The sequence below is a fragment of the Staurois parvus genome, unplaced genomic scaffold, assembly GCF_062004578.1.
Source record: "Staurois parvus isolate SC_StPar_1 unplaced genomic scaffold, SC_StPar_1.0 ptg000090l, whole genome shotgun sequence".
NCBI classification, from domain to species: Eukaryota; Metazoa; Chordata; class Amphibia; order Anura; family Ranidae; genus Staurois; species Staurois parvus.
The window spans coordinates 4749054-4768367 of NW_028317886.1; the positions used below are offsets into that span (position 1 = coordinate 4749054).

At 41.2% G+C, this 19314-nt stretch overlaps 1 protein-coding gene across 1 annotated transcript in view; it reads right to left on the minus strand.

The window, feature by feature from the left end:
- Positions 1-1155: 1155 nt before the first annotated feature.
- The window catches only part of NPY5R (neuropeptide Y receptor Y5), a 166373-nt gene continuing 148214 nt past the window's right edge, over positions 1156-19314 (minus strand). The window contains exon 2 of the transcript XR_016311758.1: positions 1156-1574. The gene's annotated coding sequence lies outside the window, so the exon portion shown is untranslated. The remainder of the gene's footprint in view (positions 1575-19314) is intronic.

Here is a 19314-nt window from a genome sequence, read left to right on the forward strand (position 1 = left end):
TGCAGTACAGCCTTGGCCTGCCATTATAATACTCAAGCAATATAATCTGCTTGGGTGTCAACTATGCTACCACCATAGATTTGTTGGGCATATTATGTTGCACAGGGCAACTTTATTACTTAATGTTTAGGCATGTAGTGATATTTTCACCTGATTTTCTTTACTGTGCAGAGTGATTTTTTATGTAATTATTTTCTGCAGTCCTCCTTTAAGACCTTCAGATCATTGTTCACATGCTTACTGTTACTACCAATGTGTAATTGTTTTGGTTTGCTTTTGTATTTGTTTAATACTACAACTACAGTTTCCTTATATATGTTTATTTAAAGTATGGCATTAAGTTAATAATATGCTGCTGGAAAAGCCACATCCATTTTAAATGAATGCCCCACCCTTAATTAAAGTACCTTGTCCACCTACAATGGCTTTTTGGATTCACAGTATAAAAAGGTGTCCCTAAAAACATTTTTTAAATGTTGGCAACTATGCATTCCTACCAGCTCCAGTTGCCATAATTAGAATACAACAGAATATCTCAGAATATCCAGTGTGTTTAAATTCTCTCTACTTCCCCATACTTTGTAGATGTCTCATATCCCCCACCAGGGCTACACTATATAACTGTATGTCAAACTCCCTGGAAATAATTACCGCTTACAAAGCACAGCATCATTTGCTTTCCTTCACTTCTCTGTGTTTTTATTTTTGCTTATTTCTTCTTAAAGCATGGATAAATATGTTGTAAAGCAACAGTGCTCTGCTGACAACTTATGACAACAAAAGGCCAAATACAAATCCAGGACACCCCATAAAATGGAATTCAAGTTTCTCTCTTCTCCATCTGACTCACTCCCTCCTAGTTCCATGCTAGACTCATAAAATTAAGTTTTCAGTGTAGCTTTCACTGTTGAGAGATGTCTGAGAAACAGTTTTTTCTCCTTGAAACAATTTCTTCAAAAAGCACAAAAAAACAAAAAGAATAACTGAACTTTCACAATGAGTAGGTGACTTAGGAGACCAATTATTGCCTCAAAAATTAATGACTGTTCTTGGGCCTTAAACCTGTTTTACACGCCTGGAACCAAAAGGACTAAGTCTAAATAAGTGACCAAGACCAGTGTTAGCATAATATTTTATTCTGCTAATAATGATGCTATTCTGCTTCCTGCAGGGCAATGTAGGTTAGGATTAATGGAGAAAAAAAAACATATAGTCCAAGATTTTACAACTGTGGTTATACAGAAAATAAAAGCATTTTTCCCACTTTGCAATTTTGTACCTAATAAAGCAAGTCACTTCTTCCTGTTATATCCAGCTAAATTGCAGGTTCTTTGGAATGGAGGAACCAAAATATTTGATAATCCTGCTTCTGCTTGGAACATCTTCATCTAAAAGTTGACCACTATATAGAGCCATATTTCTACTTTTACAAATGTTTGTGTAATTTTTGCCCCAAATTATAAGAAAGATTTCTTTGTTCTTTGAATTTTCTCTTTTACAGGTGTTTTTACACTGATTTCCTCCATGGTTCGTATCTTGTTTCTGCTCCTTTTGTTTGAATGCAGCAGAAGATCCTAAAATATAAAACAAGGTTATTGTTCCTTCATACTATAAATGTGACATAAATTAGCTTGTACTACTGTTATTATAATACCTTTGTTTGCTTGCTACAGCTCAAGAAGAGGCCAGCCGCTACACCATTATCATCAGAACTTAATTTGGTGGGATACAGAAGTGAGATGGGACAGCAAATCCTACCTCAGAGTTACTATTTCATTTATTGGTGTGCTTTCCTGTCCCACCATGGCATCCGCAGAACCCTCACACTTTATTATGCCTAATGAATCTAACACTGATCTCTCCTGAGATGACCTCAACAGTCTACAAAAGAGGAAAAGATTCTTCTCCCTCTCAAAGACTAGTATTGGGCAGGAAATGTACTGGAAAGATACAAATAACTGCACCTAAACAATCTTGATTTACACCCTTCTTTATATAGAAATTGACCCTGTGGAGGAGATTTACCAAAACTGCTACAAACAGCATCTGGTGTGGTTGTGCAAAAGTAACCAATCAGTAACCAATCAGCTTCTATTGGCAAAGTTTAATTGAAGAAGCTGAAGTTACAAGATGATTGGCTACTATGCAGAGCTGCACCAGATTCTGTGAGCACCACTTTTAGTAAATCTCCCCCATTGTGTGTAAAGTGTATGCATTGATCATATTGAAAATTACAGCCACAACTTACTCCCACTGTATAGTTTATGCCCCCAACACTAACACATTCCGATTTTTCGTACAGCTAATTTTTGAGATGGGACCACCCTGATGTTAATTCCACAATGTTCCTTTCTCTATTGTCATATGTCTTCCATGTCCGTGGGGGGCTTAAAGTATGTATATACTATACCCTTGTGAACGTCACTCCCTAACATATATTATATCATGCAGACATTTCTTCTAATGTTAAAGCTTTCAAACCTTACATTTTATCCAGGTTTTTCACAGATTCACACAGACAAGAAGGCGCACAGCATATGAATAACTGAGCCTCAACCATCATAATTTGGAACTATATTATATAGCCATCACCAGGTACCTTTTGTGACTGGATTCATGGCACTGATTCTGACCTGAACCAAAAATATTGCATCAAACTGAAAAGAAAAAGAAACTTTTGCCCTCAGTGGTTATCCCTAATCCCCTTCTTTTTTTGGTGGATTTCCTAGCACGGTATTGGATACATATCACTTAAATAGTCACTCTTCTTTCCTGTTTCCCTTTCAAGGCAACCCAAGCTTTTTCCCTGCACCCAGAAATACCATAGCACTTGCACTTCATGACTTTTAGTGCTGCTGACTCTGCTCTCTCAGTGCTGCTTCTCTGAACTTCCAGTCTTCACAAGAAATATATTACAGTGGACAGTGGACCCTTGAGCCAGTCTGTTACCTTAGGAAGGACAATAGGTTAGGGTGGAGCAAGGGAATGCCTTGCTATTCTAACTATGAGGCTGTGTGTTTATATTGATACATACAATGTAGGTAAACACAACTCAAATCCCTTTATGCAAAAGGATGCATCAAGACAAGGAGGCTACACTGAAACAGGAAATCTGGTGCAGTGCTCATTGCACCAGCTTTAACTGAAATGTATAAAATGATTAAAAGACAAAGCTGCATTCTCAGTAAGTGCTTACCAAGTGATTAAAATGGTATTAAAGATTCAGCTTTTTAAAAAAAAAAAAAAAAAAAAAACCCAAACAGGTTATACTTACCTGCTCTGTGCAGTGGTTTTGCACAGTGCAGCCCCAATCCTCTTCTTTTTGGTTCCCCCAACAGCGCTCCTGGCTCCTCCTCCTTGACCAGTGCCCCCAGTAGCAAGGTGTTTGCTATGGGGGCACTGGTGGTTGCGTGCTTTGTATCCTTAAGACTTTTAGAGCCACGACCTGCCCCGCCCCCACTCTCTCCTCATTGGCTCAATGGCTGTGATTGAAAGCACTGGGAGCCAATGGCTCTCTCTGCTGTTTCAGCCAATGAGGAGAGGGAGCCCTGGAAAATCTTAGGCTCTCGTGTACATTGCTGTATCGAGAGGGGAATCAGGTAAGTTTTGGGGGGCTTTGGGGGGAGCTGCACACTGAACTTTTTTCACCTTCATGCATAGAATTCATGAAGGTAAAAAACATTCTGCCTTTACAACCACTTTAAGAACTGGTGAAGGGCTTTCCAATAAAAGTGATTGGGTGGCTATATAGAGATGCCAGATCACTTGTACGGGGCTCTCTAAATGATGACCCCACTGACAGCAGCACTGGCAGCACCCATGGTGGTTCCCAGGCTCCCCCTTTACACCACAGTGACAGGAACCATGGGAAGCTTATTTTCTGGTAAAAGAAGGAGCTATGTGCATTACATCACTTCTGGGGTCACAGCTGTCATTTCTCAGTAATTATTCCTGTATTTGAATAGTTGCATTGGAGTGCGGAAAAGACATTGGGGTCTATTAGACCCCCATTGCCTCTATAAAGAATACCTGTCACCTGCCCATACTATCACATGGGGGTTTCTTGTAAAGGCAATAAAATAAAAAAGAATAAAAAAGTGCAAATAAAAGAATTGTATAAAATAAATAAAACCAGCTAAAAAAATGAAATCACCCCCATCACCTTGCATACATGCCATATAAAAAGAACAGCATAGTTCAAGTATGTGTATGTAACATCAATTGTGCCAAACATGTGATGTACCATCGAGAAAGTTGGAGTGAGAGAAATAATTTTAGGGCCACGGTATATGGTTAGTTCTCTGCAGGATTCTGAATCAGAACAGTTTGGAACATATATATACAACTTCCACACAAACATGATAAACAGTTATACCACCCCACACTGCTGCTTGCCAACATAATGCCAAATTTCTCCATCCATTTAAAAAAAACATAATCTTGCTTCATATGTGGTAAGTTCATAAATGGTGCACAACTTTTACTCTTAAAGCTGAATTTTGGGGACAAGCAAATATTGTCCTAATACAACATGCATGTATATTTTTAAGTAAACCTTGGTGTTCTTTGTGTATTTCTTTCAGGTCTGTGCAGTAATCCAACATAAAACATTGCTTTTGTTCAGGAGCTTCCTATAATAAAGACACGCCACTGTTGTTCTATCTCCTTGTGCAGGAAGATTGGTCTTGTATTCACCTCTAGTTTTCTTCTGGCAGTCTATTGTGGGTGGACCTGCTAGGTCCCTCCCATAGCTCTGCTGTCTGCAGAGGTTATGGGCATAAAAATGATGGCACTACCACTTTTACAAGATAAAAGCTGTGCTCATAAAGACATCTGGTGTGCACAAAGTGGATTTAAATCCTTTACAGCTATTGAACAATATATTCAAATGTGTTTAGGAGTTCAGCCTTAACCACTTTCCCACCACCCTATAGCAGATATACTGCTTACAGGGTGGCAGGGATGCGCAAAATCACACACACACATATGCCATGTGTGCTGCTATTTGTGACCTCGGCTGTCAATCATTGGCTCCCGGTTGATGATTACTCTCCGGCACCCGGTGATCGCCAAGTATTATTGAGGGGGGAGAGAACTGTATGTAAACAATACAGTTATCTCCCCTGTCAGCTCCTGCACACTGCTTTGTATGGCTCTGCATAGCAGTGCCATACAAAGCAGTGTGCTTACAGTTGAAAGCACAGTCACAGCTTATAGTAAAACAGCACACAGTTAACCCTTTGATCACCCCATATGTTAACCCCTTCCTGCCCAGTGCCATTAGTACATTTTTATTAGCACTGATCACTGTATTGGTGTCACTGGGGATGTCAGTGACACCAAGTAATTTCCCCCTAGCGTCAGAATGTCCACCGCAGTCCCGCGGTCACGCTATAAGTCTCTGATCGTCGCCAATACTAGTAGAAAAAAAATAAAAATTGCAGTATATATACCGCCATTTGCAAACGCTATGATTTTCACTGAAACCAATTAATTTACACATGTTGGGATTTTTTTTTGCAAAGAGATGTAGCTGAATATATTTTGGCCTACATTTATGAGGAAATTAGATTTTTTAATTTTTTTTTACTGGACATGTTTAACCACCTTACGCCTGCCCTATAGTACAATGACGGGCGCAAGGTGGTTCTCTCGTTCTGATAGGACATCATATGACGTCCTACCATTCTCACTGCGCATGCGCAGCTCAGGGAGCGCGCAGCACGGCGATCGCCGGTGCGCTGTGTCCCTCGGACACAGCGGATCACGGAAAGAGCCGAAGATGTCGGCTCGGTCATGTGATCAGCTGTATCCAATCACAGCTGATCACATGTAAACACGGAAATGCTGGTTATCTGCATTTCTCTCCTCTTGAGCTGTCACGCTGACAGCTCAAGAGGAGAGGAGAGCCGGTAATCGGCTTTCCGCGGAGGGGACATGTACACTGATCATCAGGGCACTGATGATCAGTGTGCCCTGATGATCAGTGTGGCCCCAGAAGTGCCACCTGTCAGTGCTTATCAGTGCCAGTGCCCATTAGTGCCACATCAATGCCACATATCAGTGCCCATCTGAGCTGCCTTTCAATGTCACCCATCAGTGCCAATCAGTGCCACCTATCAATGCCTATCAGTGCTGCCAATCAGTGCCACCTATTAGTGCCAATCAGTGTCACCTATCAGTGCGCATCAGTGCCGCCAATCAGTGCCAGTCAGTGCCAGTCAGTGCCACCTATCAGTGCCAATCAGTGCCACCTAACAGTGCCAGTCAGTGCCACCTATCAGTGCCAGTCAGTGCCGCCTATCAGTGCCAGTCAGTGCCGCCTATCAGTGTCATGTATCAGTGTCATGTATCAGTGCTGCCTTTCAGTGCCCATCAGTGATGCCTGTCAATGCCCATCAGTGCAACCTACCAGTGCCTCCTCATCAGTGCCACCTATCAGTGTCCATCACTGCAGTCTATCAGTGCCCATCAGTGCAGCCTCATTAGCGCACATCAGTGAAGGAGAAAAATCATTTATTTACAAAATTTTATAACAAAAACTAAGAAAAAATGTTTTTTTTTCAAAATTTTCAGTGGTTTTTGGTTTGTTTAAGAAAAAATAAAAATCCCAGAGGTGATTAAATACCACCAAAAGAAAATTCTATCTGTCTCAAAAAAATGATAAAAATTTCATATGGGTACAGTGTTGCATGACCGCGCAATTGTCATTCAAAATGTGGCAGCGCTGAAAGCTGGAAATTGGCCTGGGCAGGAAGGGGGTATAAGTGCCCTGTAGGTTAGTGGTTAATAGCAAAAAGTAAAAAATATTCTTTTTTTTCTGAAAATTGTTGGTCTTTTCGCAAAAAATAAAAAACACACAGGTGATCAAATACCACCAAAAGAAAGCTCTATTCGTGGGAGAAAAAGAACATACATTTCATTTGGGTGCAGCATTGCATGACTGCGCAATTGTCAGTTAAAGTAACACAGCGCCGTTACTCAAAAAATGGACTGGTCAGGAAGGGGGGTAAATCCTCTGAAGGGCAAGTCATTAATGCAATACTTAAAACGGTTCTTTCAGAATGATAGGTTAAGAAAAAAGCAAAGACCTGAACATATCCCAATAGTTATTTTACTAGTATGATCAAACAATTTAGATGTTACAATGTGGCATTATTATTGTATAACATGACCACTAAGTGAAAAACCATTTGATAGGCTATAGTTATATGATGCTTGAAATCAGACTGTGCTGAAGTAAATAATTGAATGCATTCTGCCTGTTGAGTCAAATTCTGCTGCATTTTAAAAAGTAAGTTTCTTAAATTACTGATGTGCAGTTTACAGCCCAAACATTAGTTTGGATCTTGTGTCTAATATAGAAAAAGGAAAGTTACAAAATTATAATATTAATATTTTTGTTTGTTAAAAATAAAAACAAAAATGTGCCAGGAATTTGCAGTAGATAATATGAAGGTCAACTTTGCAGAACATAACCACATGCGACCAAGCTGTTCACAAATTTAATATGTAAGTTGTTTGAACTGCAAAGCCCTGTAGACTAAAAAAAAGTAAATATGGTTCACTTCTTAATCAGCATGGGCCATCTGTACTCATAACAATTTTACATTTAATCAAAGTAACTCTTTGTTTGCTAAACGACTAAATATAATTGTATCTGCATTTTATTTAAAAAAAAAAAAGTATGCGGGTTTACAAATCTTTCAGAGTTTTTCTGCTTTGTTTTGGATTCCATCATAGGAAACTTTCCTAAGGATTCATAACAGCCAAAATGTATAACATTCCAAAGCTAAAGTGACCCTGTCATTAGATGTAGGGTTCATGTCAATGGACATTCTTGTCAAATACCATGTTTATTATTGAAAAAGGCATACATTTAAGTGGAAAATGCAGTGTTTCACAAGGAAAGGCTACATTTGTTCTGCATCGCATCCAAAGAAATGCTGCGAAACACAAAGCAGATCAAACTCAACCCCTGAGCATCCATGTGTCTTGCTCAATTCAAATCAGTTGCATTATGCAGACCAGCATTTCTTATGTGTTCCAAAAGTATGTCAAACGCAGGAAATGAATGCACATTGACATGAGTCCTAAATATGTAAATATCTCCCTTGCGAAGTAAAGAATTGGTACTTACCTCTTCTAATGCCGTACCACCAAGTTTTGCTATGCTGCTAATGTATCCTCATTATCCAGCATGCCTTTGGGTGTGTTGGATGTCCAACCTGTTGCTATGCATAAAGGATAAGTTCACCGTTCAACAAAAATTAATAAATGCACATTTTTTTGCAGGTTTTTGGGAGCCTGTAAAGCATTGCACCAGCGATCAGAATATGCCATGCAGGTCTACTCTGTACGTGGAACCTGATACTTACTGACAGGAAGACTCAATGAACTACCACAGCACATACTGAGAACTACAAGCTGACAACTGAAAGGTTTTTCTCATTCTCATTTTTTAAATTGTGAGAGCTAGCGGGGGGGATAAAATCCCCCTGCTGGCTGTCACAATGGGGGATTGGGGGGGGTGGGGGTGGGGGTGCGGGGGTCAGTCCATTCATAACACCTCTTAGATTGTAAGCTCCAAGGAGCAGGGCCCTCCTAACCCTCTTGTATTGAACTGTATTGTTGCTGTATTGTCTCCCGTTATATTGTAAAGCGCTGAGCAAACTGTTGGCGCTATATAAATCCTGTAAAATAATAATAATAATACCGTATTTTCCGGCGTATAAGATGACTTTTTACCCCTTGAAAATCTTCTCAAAAGTCGGGGGTCGTCTTATACGCCGGTATACGGCATGCTGACACTTTTAAGGGGGGCGGCACGGTGCCGCCGCTGCCCCCCCCTTCCAACGGAAGGGACACTAAGTACAGGGGTGGGCAGGGGCTGCTGTTTCTTACCTGGCTCCGGTCCCACAACGATCCGGTCCAGGAAGCGCAGCTGCTCCTTCATTCAGTTCATCCACTGGATGTTTGCGCGGCTGCTAGGCTCCGCCTCCTCACCGGTGATTGGCCGCCAGAACTGTAGCTCAGGAAAGGCACACAGGCGGCCAATCACCGGCGAGGAGGCGGAGCCGAGCGGCCCCTTGAAATTCGAGTGAAGGAGCGGCCGGTAAGTGTGCCGTGCAGAGGTGCTGCTGCAACCACATATGCTGGCTGCAGCAGCACCATACTGGAACAGGGGTCAGCAAGTGTCATTGGTGTCAGTGGGAGGAATAGTGCCCCATCATTGGTGTCACTGATACCAATGATGGGGCATTATTCCTCCCACTGACACCAAAGATGGGGCACTTTTCCTCCCCCCCCACTGACACCAACGATGGGGCACTATTCCTCCCCCCCACTGACACCAATGATGTGGCACTATTCCACCCCCCACTGACACCAATGATGGGATACTATTCCTCCGACTGACACCAATGTTGGGACACTATTCCTCCCACTGATACCAATGTTGGGACACTATTCCTCCCACTGACACCAATGTTGGGACACTATTCCTCCCACTGACACCAATGTTGGGACACTATTCCTCCCACTGACACCAATGATGGGGCACGATTCCTCCCACTGACATCAATGATGGGGCACTATTCCTCCCACTGATACCAATGATGGGGCACTATTCCTCCCACTGATAACAATGATGGGGCACTATTCCTCCCACTGATACCAATGATGGAGCACTATTCCTCCCACTGACACCAATGATGGGACACTATTCCTCCCACTGACACCAATGTTGGGACACTATTCCTCCCACTGACACCAATGATGGGGCACGATTCCTCCCACTGACACCAAAGATGGGGCACTATTCCCTCCACTGATCATAATTAATGATGGGGTACTATTCCTGCCACTGATACCAATGATGGGGCATGATTCCTCCCACTGACACCAATGATGGGGCGTTATTCCTCCCACTGACACCAATGATGGGGTGCTATTCCTCCCACTGACACCAATGATGGAGCACTATTCCTCCCACTGACACCAATGATGGGACACTATTCCTCCCACTGACACCAATGTTGGGACACTATTCCTCCCACTGACACCAATGATGGGGCACGATTCCTCCCACTGACACCAAAGATGGGGCACTATTCCCTCCACTGATCATAATTAATGATGGGGTACTATTCCTGCCACTGATACCAATGATGGGGCACGATTCCTTCCACTGACACCAATGATGGGGCACTATTCCTCCCACTGATAACAATGATGGGGCACTATTCCTCCCACTGATACCAATGATGGAGCACTATTCCTCCCACTGACACCAATGATGGGACACTATTCCTCCCACTGACACCAATGTTGGGACACTATTCCTCCCACTGACACCAATGATGGGGCACGATTCCTCCCACTGACACCAAAGATGGGGCACTATTCCCTCCACTGATCATAATTAATGATGGGGTACTATTCCTGCCACTGATACCAATGATGGGGCACGATTCCTCCCACTGACACCAATGATGGGGCGTTATTCCTCCCACTGACACCAATGATGGGGTGCTATTCCTCCCACTGACACCAATGATGGGGCACGATTCGTCGCTCTGACATTAATGATGGGGCACTATTCCTCCCACTGACACCAATGATGGGGCACTATTCCTCCCACTAATACCAATGATGGGACACTATTCCTCCCACTGACACCAATGATGGGGCATGATTCTTCCCACTGGTGTGCATTGGAAGAGGGGTAGTCTTATACGGCGAGTATAGCCCAAACACCAAATTTTAACAGGAAAAGTAGGGGGTCGTCTTATACGCCCAGTCGTCTTATACGCTGGAAAATACGGTAATAATAATAATGTTACATCCAGACTATGGGTAACATGTTGCAAAAGGTGACCTTATCCTTTAATGGTTTCATACATTAGGCCCTAGTTCCCTTTAGTGTCCTGGAGAAACTACGACTGGTAAGAGGATCTACAGCATGCAACCGAGGACCAGGAGTCCAGCACACCTGAATGATAGGATTCTGAAGATTTCAAACAGTCATATCTCTGCAATACAGTTATGATTGGTGACATGGGAGGTGGGAGAGGTAAGTAAACTCTTTTCATTGCAAGAGGCGCGTTTCCACATTTATTCTAGTAACAGGGTCATGATAATGCAATAAGTCTACACTGGAAACATTACATACAGTCAGATCCATAAATATTGGGACATCGACACAATTCTAACATTTTTGGCTCTATACACCACCACAATGGATTTGAAATGAAACAAACAAGATGTGCTATAACTGCAGACTGTCAGCTTTAATTTGAGGGTATTTACATTCAAATCAGGTGAACGGTGTAGGAATTACAACAGTTTGCATATGTGCCTCCCACTTATTAAGGGACCAAAAGTAATGGGACAATTGGCTTCTCAGCCGTTCCATGGCCAGGTGTGTGTTATTTCCTCATTATCCCAATTACAATGAGCAGATAAAAGGTCCAGAGTTCATTTCAAGTGTGCTATTTGCATTTGGAATCTGTTGCTGTCAACTCTCAAGATGAGATCCAAAGAACTGTCACTATCAGTGAAGAAAGCCATCATTAGGCTGAAAAAACAAAACAAACCCATCAGAGAGATAGCAAAAACATTAGGCGTGGCCAAAACAACTGTTTGGAACATTCTTAAAAAGAAGGAACGCACCGGTGAGCTCAGCAACACCAAAAGACCCGGAAGACCACAGAAAACAACTGTGGTGGATGAGCGAAGAATTCTTTCCCTGGTGAAGAAAACACCCTTCACAACAGTTGGCCAGATCAAGAACACTCTCCAGGAGGTAGGTGTATGTGTGTCAAAGTCACCAATCAAGAGAAGACTTCACCAGAGTGAATACAGAGGGTTCACCACAAGATGGAAACCTTTGGTGAGCCTCAAAAACAGGAAGGCCAGATTAGAGTTTGCCAAACGACATCTAAAAAAGCCTTCACAGTTCTGGAACAACATCCTATGGACAGATGAGACCGAGATCAACTTGTACCAGAGTGATGGGAAGAGAAGAGTATGGAGAAGGAACTGCTCATGATCCGTCGCATACCACCTCATCAGTGAAGCATGGTGGTGGTAGTGTCATGGCGTGGGCATGTATGGCTGCCAATGGAACTGGTTCTCTTGTATTTATTGATGATGTGACTGCTGACAAAAGCAGCAGGATGAATTCTGAAGTGTTTCGGGCAATATTATCTGCTCATATTCAGCCAAATGCTTCAGAACTCATTGGACACCGCTTCACAGTGCAGATGGACAATGACCCAAAGCATACTGCAAAAGCAACCAAAGAGTTTTTTAAGGGAAAGAAGTGGAATGTTATGCAATGGCCAAGTCAATCACCTGACCTGAATCCGATTGAGCATGCATTTCACTTGCTGAAGACAAAAACTGAAGGGAAAATGCCCCAAGAACAAGCAGGAACTGAAGACAGTTGCAGTAGAGGCCTGGCAGAGCATCACCAGGGATGAAACCCAGCGTCTGGTGATGTCTATGCGTTCCACACTTCAGGCTGTAATTGACTGCAAAGGATTTGCAACCAAGTATTAAAAAGTGAAAGTTTGATTTATGATTATTATTCTGTCCCATTACTTTTGGTTCCTTAATAAGTGGGAGGCACATATGCAAACTGTTGTAATTCCTACACCGTTCACCTGATTTGGATGTAAATACCCTCAAATTAAAGCTGACAGTCTGCAGTTAAAGCACATCTTGTTCGTTTCATTTCAAATACATTGTGGTGGTGTATAGAGCCAAAAATGTTAGAATTGTGTAGATGTCCCAATATTTATGGACCTGACTGTATATTAACCACAATGTTCTCTTAGAAAAGAGAAATCTTTCTATAAAAATAGCTAACTGTTTAAAGGGAACCCCAAACCTTTCAAAGTCATGCATACATGAGAAATAATGAAGAGCTATGTGTATTTATTATTCCTCCATATTAGAGTAGCCCCAATGAACCTAAAAAGAGTAGGCACAATTATTCTGACTGACTTGTTTATGGCTAACTATACACTATACAATATTTTTTAGATCTACCAGCAACTATATAGTATAAGGGTCTGCCTGATTTGATACTATGTTAACAGATTTTTTAGGTTTGTCCTCCATAGTTTTGGTAAATCTACAGTACAGTACAGTACAAAATTGTACAATCAGGTTGTAAAGTGTATGGCCACCTAAAGAGATCAGCTCATTTGTATATTAGTAGCCTTGTCATGTAAACATGTTAATAGAGTAGAAAAGAGCTAATCTGTTTGTGACTCCATTGATAATTTTTCCCTCACTTCTTGTATCTGTGGTGCTCATACAACTAATGTCCTTTTTGGAGAGGTGCATCATCACATCTTGGAAATCTTGCAAATAGGGACACAGGCAGTGATAAAAACCTAAGATGCTCTCACCTTTCTGTGCTTTATCAAAAATTAAATAAAAAAGTTTTGTCTGGAGTTGCGCTTTAACAGTATCAATAACCATATTAAAGATTGCAGTTTTCTAAGTACTATTCCAAGTTGGTAATGCTATCCTGAAAATAAAGCAACTGTGTTAATTAGAGATGAGCGAATCGAACCAGGCGAAGTGGAATTCGTTTCGAATATCGGGAAAAATTAGATTCGCATCGAATCCGAATTTTAGCCAACTTCGGGTGCACGAATCGAATTTTTCCCGATCAGCCGGCAAAAGTGTCACTGCAGAGAGCTCCGCTATTTCTGACAGTTCTGACAGTTCATTTACAGCGGTTGAAACATTGTATCTATTTGTTTCCATTTAGGATACAGATGTTTTTATTCGGAAATAAATAGATACAATGTTTCAACCGCTGTAAATGAACTGTCAGAACTGTCAGAGAACTGTCAGAAATAGCGGAGCTCTCTGCAGGTACACTTTTTGCTGTACTGGAATACTTCTTCTTTTCATTCTTCTTCTTTTTTTCATTCTTCTTCTTCTTCTTTTCATTCTTATTTTCATTCTTCTTCTTCTTCTTTTCATTCTTCTTTTCATTCTTCTTCTTCTTCTTTTCATTCTTCTTCTTCTTTTCATTCTTCTTTTCATTCTTCTTCTTCTTTTCATTCTTCTTCTTCTTCTTTTCATTCTTCTTTTCATTCTTCTTCTTCTTCTTTTCATTCTTCTTTTCATTCTTCTTCTTCTTTTCATTCTTCTTCTTTTCATTCTTCTTTTCATTCTTCTTCTTCTTCTTTTCATTCTCCTTCTTCTTCTTTTCATTCTTCTTCTTCTTTTCATTCTTCTTTTCATTCTTCTTCTTCTTTTCATTCTTCTTCTTCTTCTTTTCATTCTTCTTTTCATTCTTCTTCTTCTTCTTTTCATTCTTCTTTTCATTCTTTTCATTCTTCTTTTCATTCTTCTTCTTCTTCTTTTCATTCTTCTTCTTCTTCTTTTCATTCTTCTTTTCATTCTTCTTCTTCTTCTGGCAACTCCACCACGCAGCTCATTTTTGTTCCAGTATTACTGTATTTTGCTCCTTCAAAATCCTGAAACTTTCTTTTGGCAGGTGTACAGACTCAGGTACTCAGTGCAGGAATGGTGGGAATCCCTCACAATGGACACAGCAGGTGTACATACAGACCCAGGAATTCAGCACAGGGATGGTGGGAACCCCTCATAATGGGCACAGCAGGTGTGCATACCCAGAACCTCAGCACAGGGATGGTGGGAACCCCTAGTAATGGGTGCAGCAGGTGTGCAGACCTGGGACCTCAGCACAGGGATGGTAGAAACCCCTCATAATGGGAACAGCAGGTGTACAGACCCAGGAATTTAGCACAGGGATGGTGGGAACTCCTCCTAATGGGCAGAGCAGGTGTACAGACCCAGGAACTCAGCACAGGGATGGTGGGAACTTCTCATAATGGGCGCAGCAGGTGTGCAGACCTGGAACCTCAGCACAGGGATGGTGGGAACCCCTCATAATGGGCACAGCAGGTGTGCATACCCAGAACCTCAGCACAGGGATGGTGGGAACCCCTAGTAATGGGCGCAGCAGGTGTGCAGACCTGGGACCTCAGCACAGGGATGGTAGAAACCCCTCATAATGGGAACAGCAGGTGTACAGACCCAGGAATTTAGCACAGGGATGGTGGGAACTCCTCCTAATGGGCAGAGCAGGTGTACAGACCCAGGAACTCAGCACAGGGATGGTGGGAACTTCTCATAATGGGCGCAGCAGGTGTGCAGACCTGGAACCTCAGCACAGGGATGGTGGGAACCCCTCATAATGGGCACAGCAGGTGTGCATACCCAGAACCTCAGCACAGGGATGGTGGGAACCCCTCATAATGGGCACAGCAGGTGTTAGGGGGTTTAACTCTCCAGCATCCATTAGAGACTGATATAGTAATATAGTTCATTCTTCTTTTCATTCTTCTTCTTCTTCTTTTCATTCTTCTTCTTCTTTTCATTCTTCTTCTTCTTCTTTTCATTCTTCTTCTTTTCATTCTTCTTCTTTTCATTCTTCTTCTTCTTTTCATTCTTCTTCTTCTTCTTTTCATTCTTCTCATTCTTCTTTTCATTCTTCTCATTCTTCTTCTCATTCTTCTTTTCATTCTTCTTCTCATTCTTCTTTTCATTCTTCTTCTTCTTTTCATTCTTCTTTTCATTCTTCTCATTCTTCTTCTTCTTTTCATTCTTCTTCTTCTTCTTTTCATTCTTCTTCTTTTCATTCTTCTTCTTCTTCTTTTCATTCTTCTTTTCATTCTTCTTCTTCTTCTTTTCATTATTCTTCTTCTTCTTTTCATTCTTCTTTTCATTCTTCTTCTTCTTCTTTTCATTCTTCTTCTTCTTCTTTTCATTCTACTTCTTCTTTTCATTCTTCTTTTCATTCTTCTTCTTCTTCTTTTCATTCTTCTTCTTCTTTTCATTCTTCTTCTTCTTCTTCGTCGTGCCCCGTGACTGCCCAAATGAGTGAAGTGTGCGGTGATTCTAAGATCGACGGCACTCATCTGCATGTCATACTGACTGACAGTATTATTTCTCTTCCCCAGCAGACTCCAAGGGCATTTAAATTAAAGGTACAGTGTTCTGCACTAATATAAAGGCTCTCTGAAGCCTAGAAACCCTTTAAATAAGTTAAATTTGCGGCGATTAAATTCGCATCGAATCGAATTTCTCCCGCAAATTCGGCGAATCAGCCGAATCGAATTTTTGAATAATTCACTCATCTCTAGTGTTAATCTTTAGGATTTACTTTAGGGTTTGTGTATTTTCACAGGCATTCATTATTATCACCTGTCTAGTAACACATGAAATCAATAACGGATCATTCACAATGGCCTGGTGAAAAACACAGTATGTGTTTAGTAAAATGCATATCACATTTTTAACATGTTATTAATGCTTTGATTTGAAATTTAATGCAATGCATATGCATTTTAGATGCAATTTTGCATGCATTTTTCAATGCAATTGCATTTCTGGTCAATGGTTGTTAGCAGGTTTTACCCAGAGGTGTCCTAACAACCAGTAACTCTTCCCTGGTGTTGACAGTCATTGGATGTTAAGGAGCTGGTAAACGAGTGAGCTGTCAGTAAAAATTTTTTAAAAATAGCATGGGTGTCTCCCCCAATCCATAACAGGCCTTTAAGTCTGATATGGACTTTAAGGGGGACCCCACTCCTTTTTTTTTTTAAATGGAGTGGGCTCCCCTTAAAATTCCAAAAATGACATGCGGCCCCTCCTATTATATACCAGGCCACATGCCCTCAACATAGGGAAGCAGATTTCCAGGGGGGACCCCACCAGCAAAGCACCTTGTCCCAATGTTTATTGAGAAATAGGGCCTCTTCCCCACAACCCTGGCCTAGTGGCTGTGGGGTCTTTGGTCTTTAACAAAAAAGTTGCACCCAGATCCTCAGACTATAGGGTACATAGTACCTCTACATGTTCACCAAAAATGTCAAATGTATATAGAAACACAAAGACAATTTAATTTTCTTTAAAAAAAACTCCCCCAATGTACATCCATCATCAATCGTGTCATCTATAGATATAGGTCCATGTCAATCACAATGAATGATGGCTGCTGACCCACACAAACAAAAATAAAAAAAGACGACACACACTGACAACCAGACCATCCAGTCTTTTGCCCAGCTCCATTTGGCACTTTATCCCCCCCCCCCACTAAATCAAGGTAAACCCACCCCTTATGGCATCATTGACCAAATATAAACATTCCTATAAATGGTCATTGATATCATAAGGGGTTGGGGTCATTCAGTCCCCCCCATGTTGAGGGCATGGGGCCTGGAATGGTTCAGGAGGGGACTGCACACTTGTCCCCTCCCTTTCCTGGTCTGCCAGGCTGCATGCTTGGATAAGGGTATGGATTTTGGGGGAACCAATTCCATTTTTTTAAATTGTATGGTGTGGGGTCCCTCTTAAAATCCATACCAGACTTGAAGAGCCTGCAACGACTTAGAAGGACTCCTACATAATTTTTTTTCACCATGAGCTCATTTGCCTATACTTTTGTCAGCCAGGAATCCCTTGGTTGACAGCAGGGATGAGTCATTGGCTGTTAGGATACCAACAGTACCAAATGGTTAACAACCTACCACAGGTGCTTTTCTTGTTTGTTTTTGGGAGTTTTGGTGTGTTTCTATTGATTTCAATGGGAGGTGCATTTTTTTAAACAGTGTGACAAAGATGCTGCATGCAGAACCTTTCAAAACACCCTGCAAACACAGCACATTGATGTGAACAGTTACAGTACATTGGATTTAAAGGGGAATAATTTCAATGTGCTTCTGTTGTTCTGTAAAGGTGTGTTCTAGCGCAGCAAAAGCACAGCAGTGTGAAAGGGAACTAAGCAGTGACCAGCAGAAATTAGTAAACAGGTTTTATAGAAGAGTACTATCACTAAGTTTATTTGTTGAGTTGGCGAAAATGTATACAGAAGACAATACGGGGCTCAATTTACTAAACTTAAAATAACATACAACTTAAAAAAAAAGCTACTAAAATATTGCATGCTTTCTTTAAATGAGGCACTATTTTAGTATATGGATATGCCAGAAATATCTGGCTGACAGCAAAGGTGAGTCACTGGTTGTTAGGACGTGCCAGCTTCCTAACAACCAGCTATTCATTAAATAGCGTGTGGCTAGACCACAACTTATTTAACACATTTTTTTTTTTTTTTTTTGTGAAATAACTTTTAAATCAGTTCATGCGGTATTTAGCACGCATTTCTTATTTTTGCTGTAAATGCCACATAAACTGATAGTGAATTGAGATTTTAAATATCACATGACATATTTGAATCAAATGGGTCAAGTGATCCAAACATCGCATGCAATATTCCTTAGGGAATTGGGCCAACTCAGTGGCATAACTGTCCATATAAATCAAGACGTGTGTCTGTTTGTATTTAATCAACAAGCAATAAATAATATATGTATAAGTAATAGGTTATTTAAGTTTAAAAACTGGAAAAGAGGAAAATTAGGGTTTTTTTAAATATATACAGTTGCAAGAAAAAGTATGTGAACCCCTTGGGATTACGTGGAGTTTTGCATGAATTGGGCATAAAATGTGCTCTGAACGTCATCTAAGTCACAACAATAGAAGAACACAGTCTGCTGAACATAATACTACACAAACATTAGATGTTGCCATGGTTTAATTGCACATAATATGTAAACATTCACAGCGCAGGGAGGAAAAAGTATGTGAACCTTTGGACTTAATAACTGGTTGACCCTCCTTTGGCAGCAATAACCTCAACCAAACGTTTCCTGTAGTTGCAGATCAGACCTGCACAATGATCTGGAGTAATTTTGGACCACTCCTCTTCACAAAACTGTTTCAGTGTAGCAATATTCTTGGGATGTCTGGTGTGAATCGCTCTCTTAAGGTCATGCCACAGCATTTCAATCGGGTTGAGGTCAGGACTCTGACTGCGCCACTCCAGAAGGCGTATTCTGTGCTGTTGCAGCCATTGTTTTGTTGAATTACTTGTATGCTTTGGGTCATTGTCCTGTTGCATCACCCATCCTCTGCGGAGCTTCAGTTGGCGGACAGATGGTCGTACGTTTTCCTGCAAAATGTCTTGATAAACTCTGGAATTCATTTTCCCATCAATGACAACAATCTGTCCAGGCCCTGAGGCAGCAAAGCAGCCCTAAACCATGATGCTCCCTCCGCCATGTTTTACAGTGGGGATGAGGTTTTGATGTTGGTGTGCTGTGCCTTTTTTTCTCCACACATAGTGTTGTGTGTTCTTCCCAAACAACTCAATCTTGGTTTCATCTGTCCACAGTATATTTTGCCAGTAGTCCT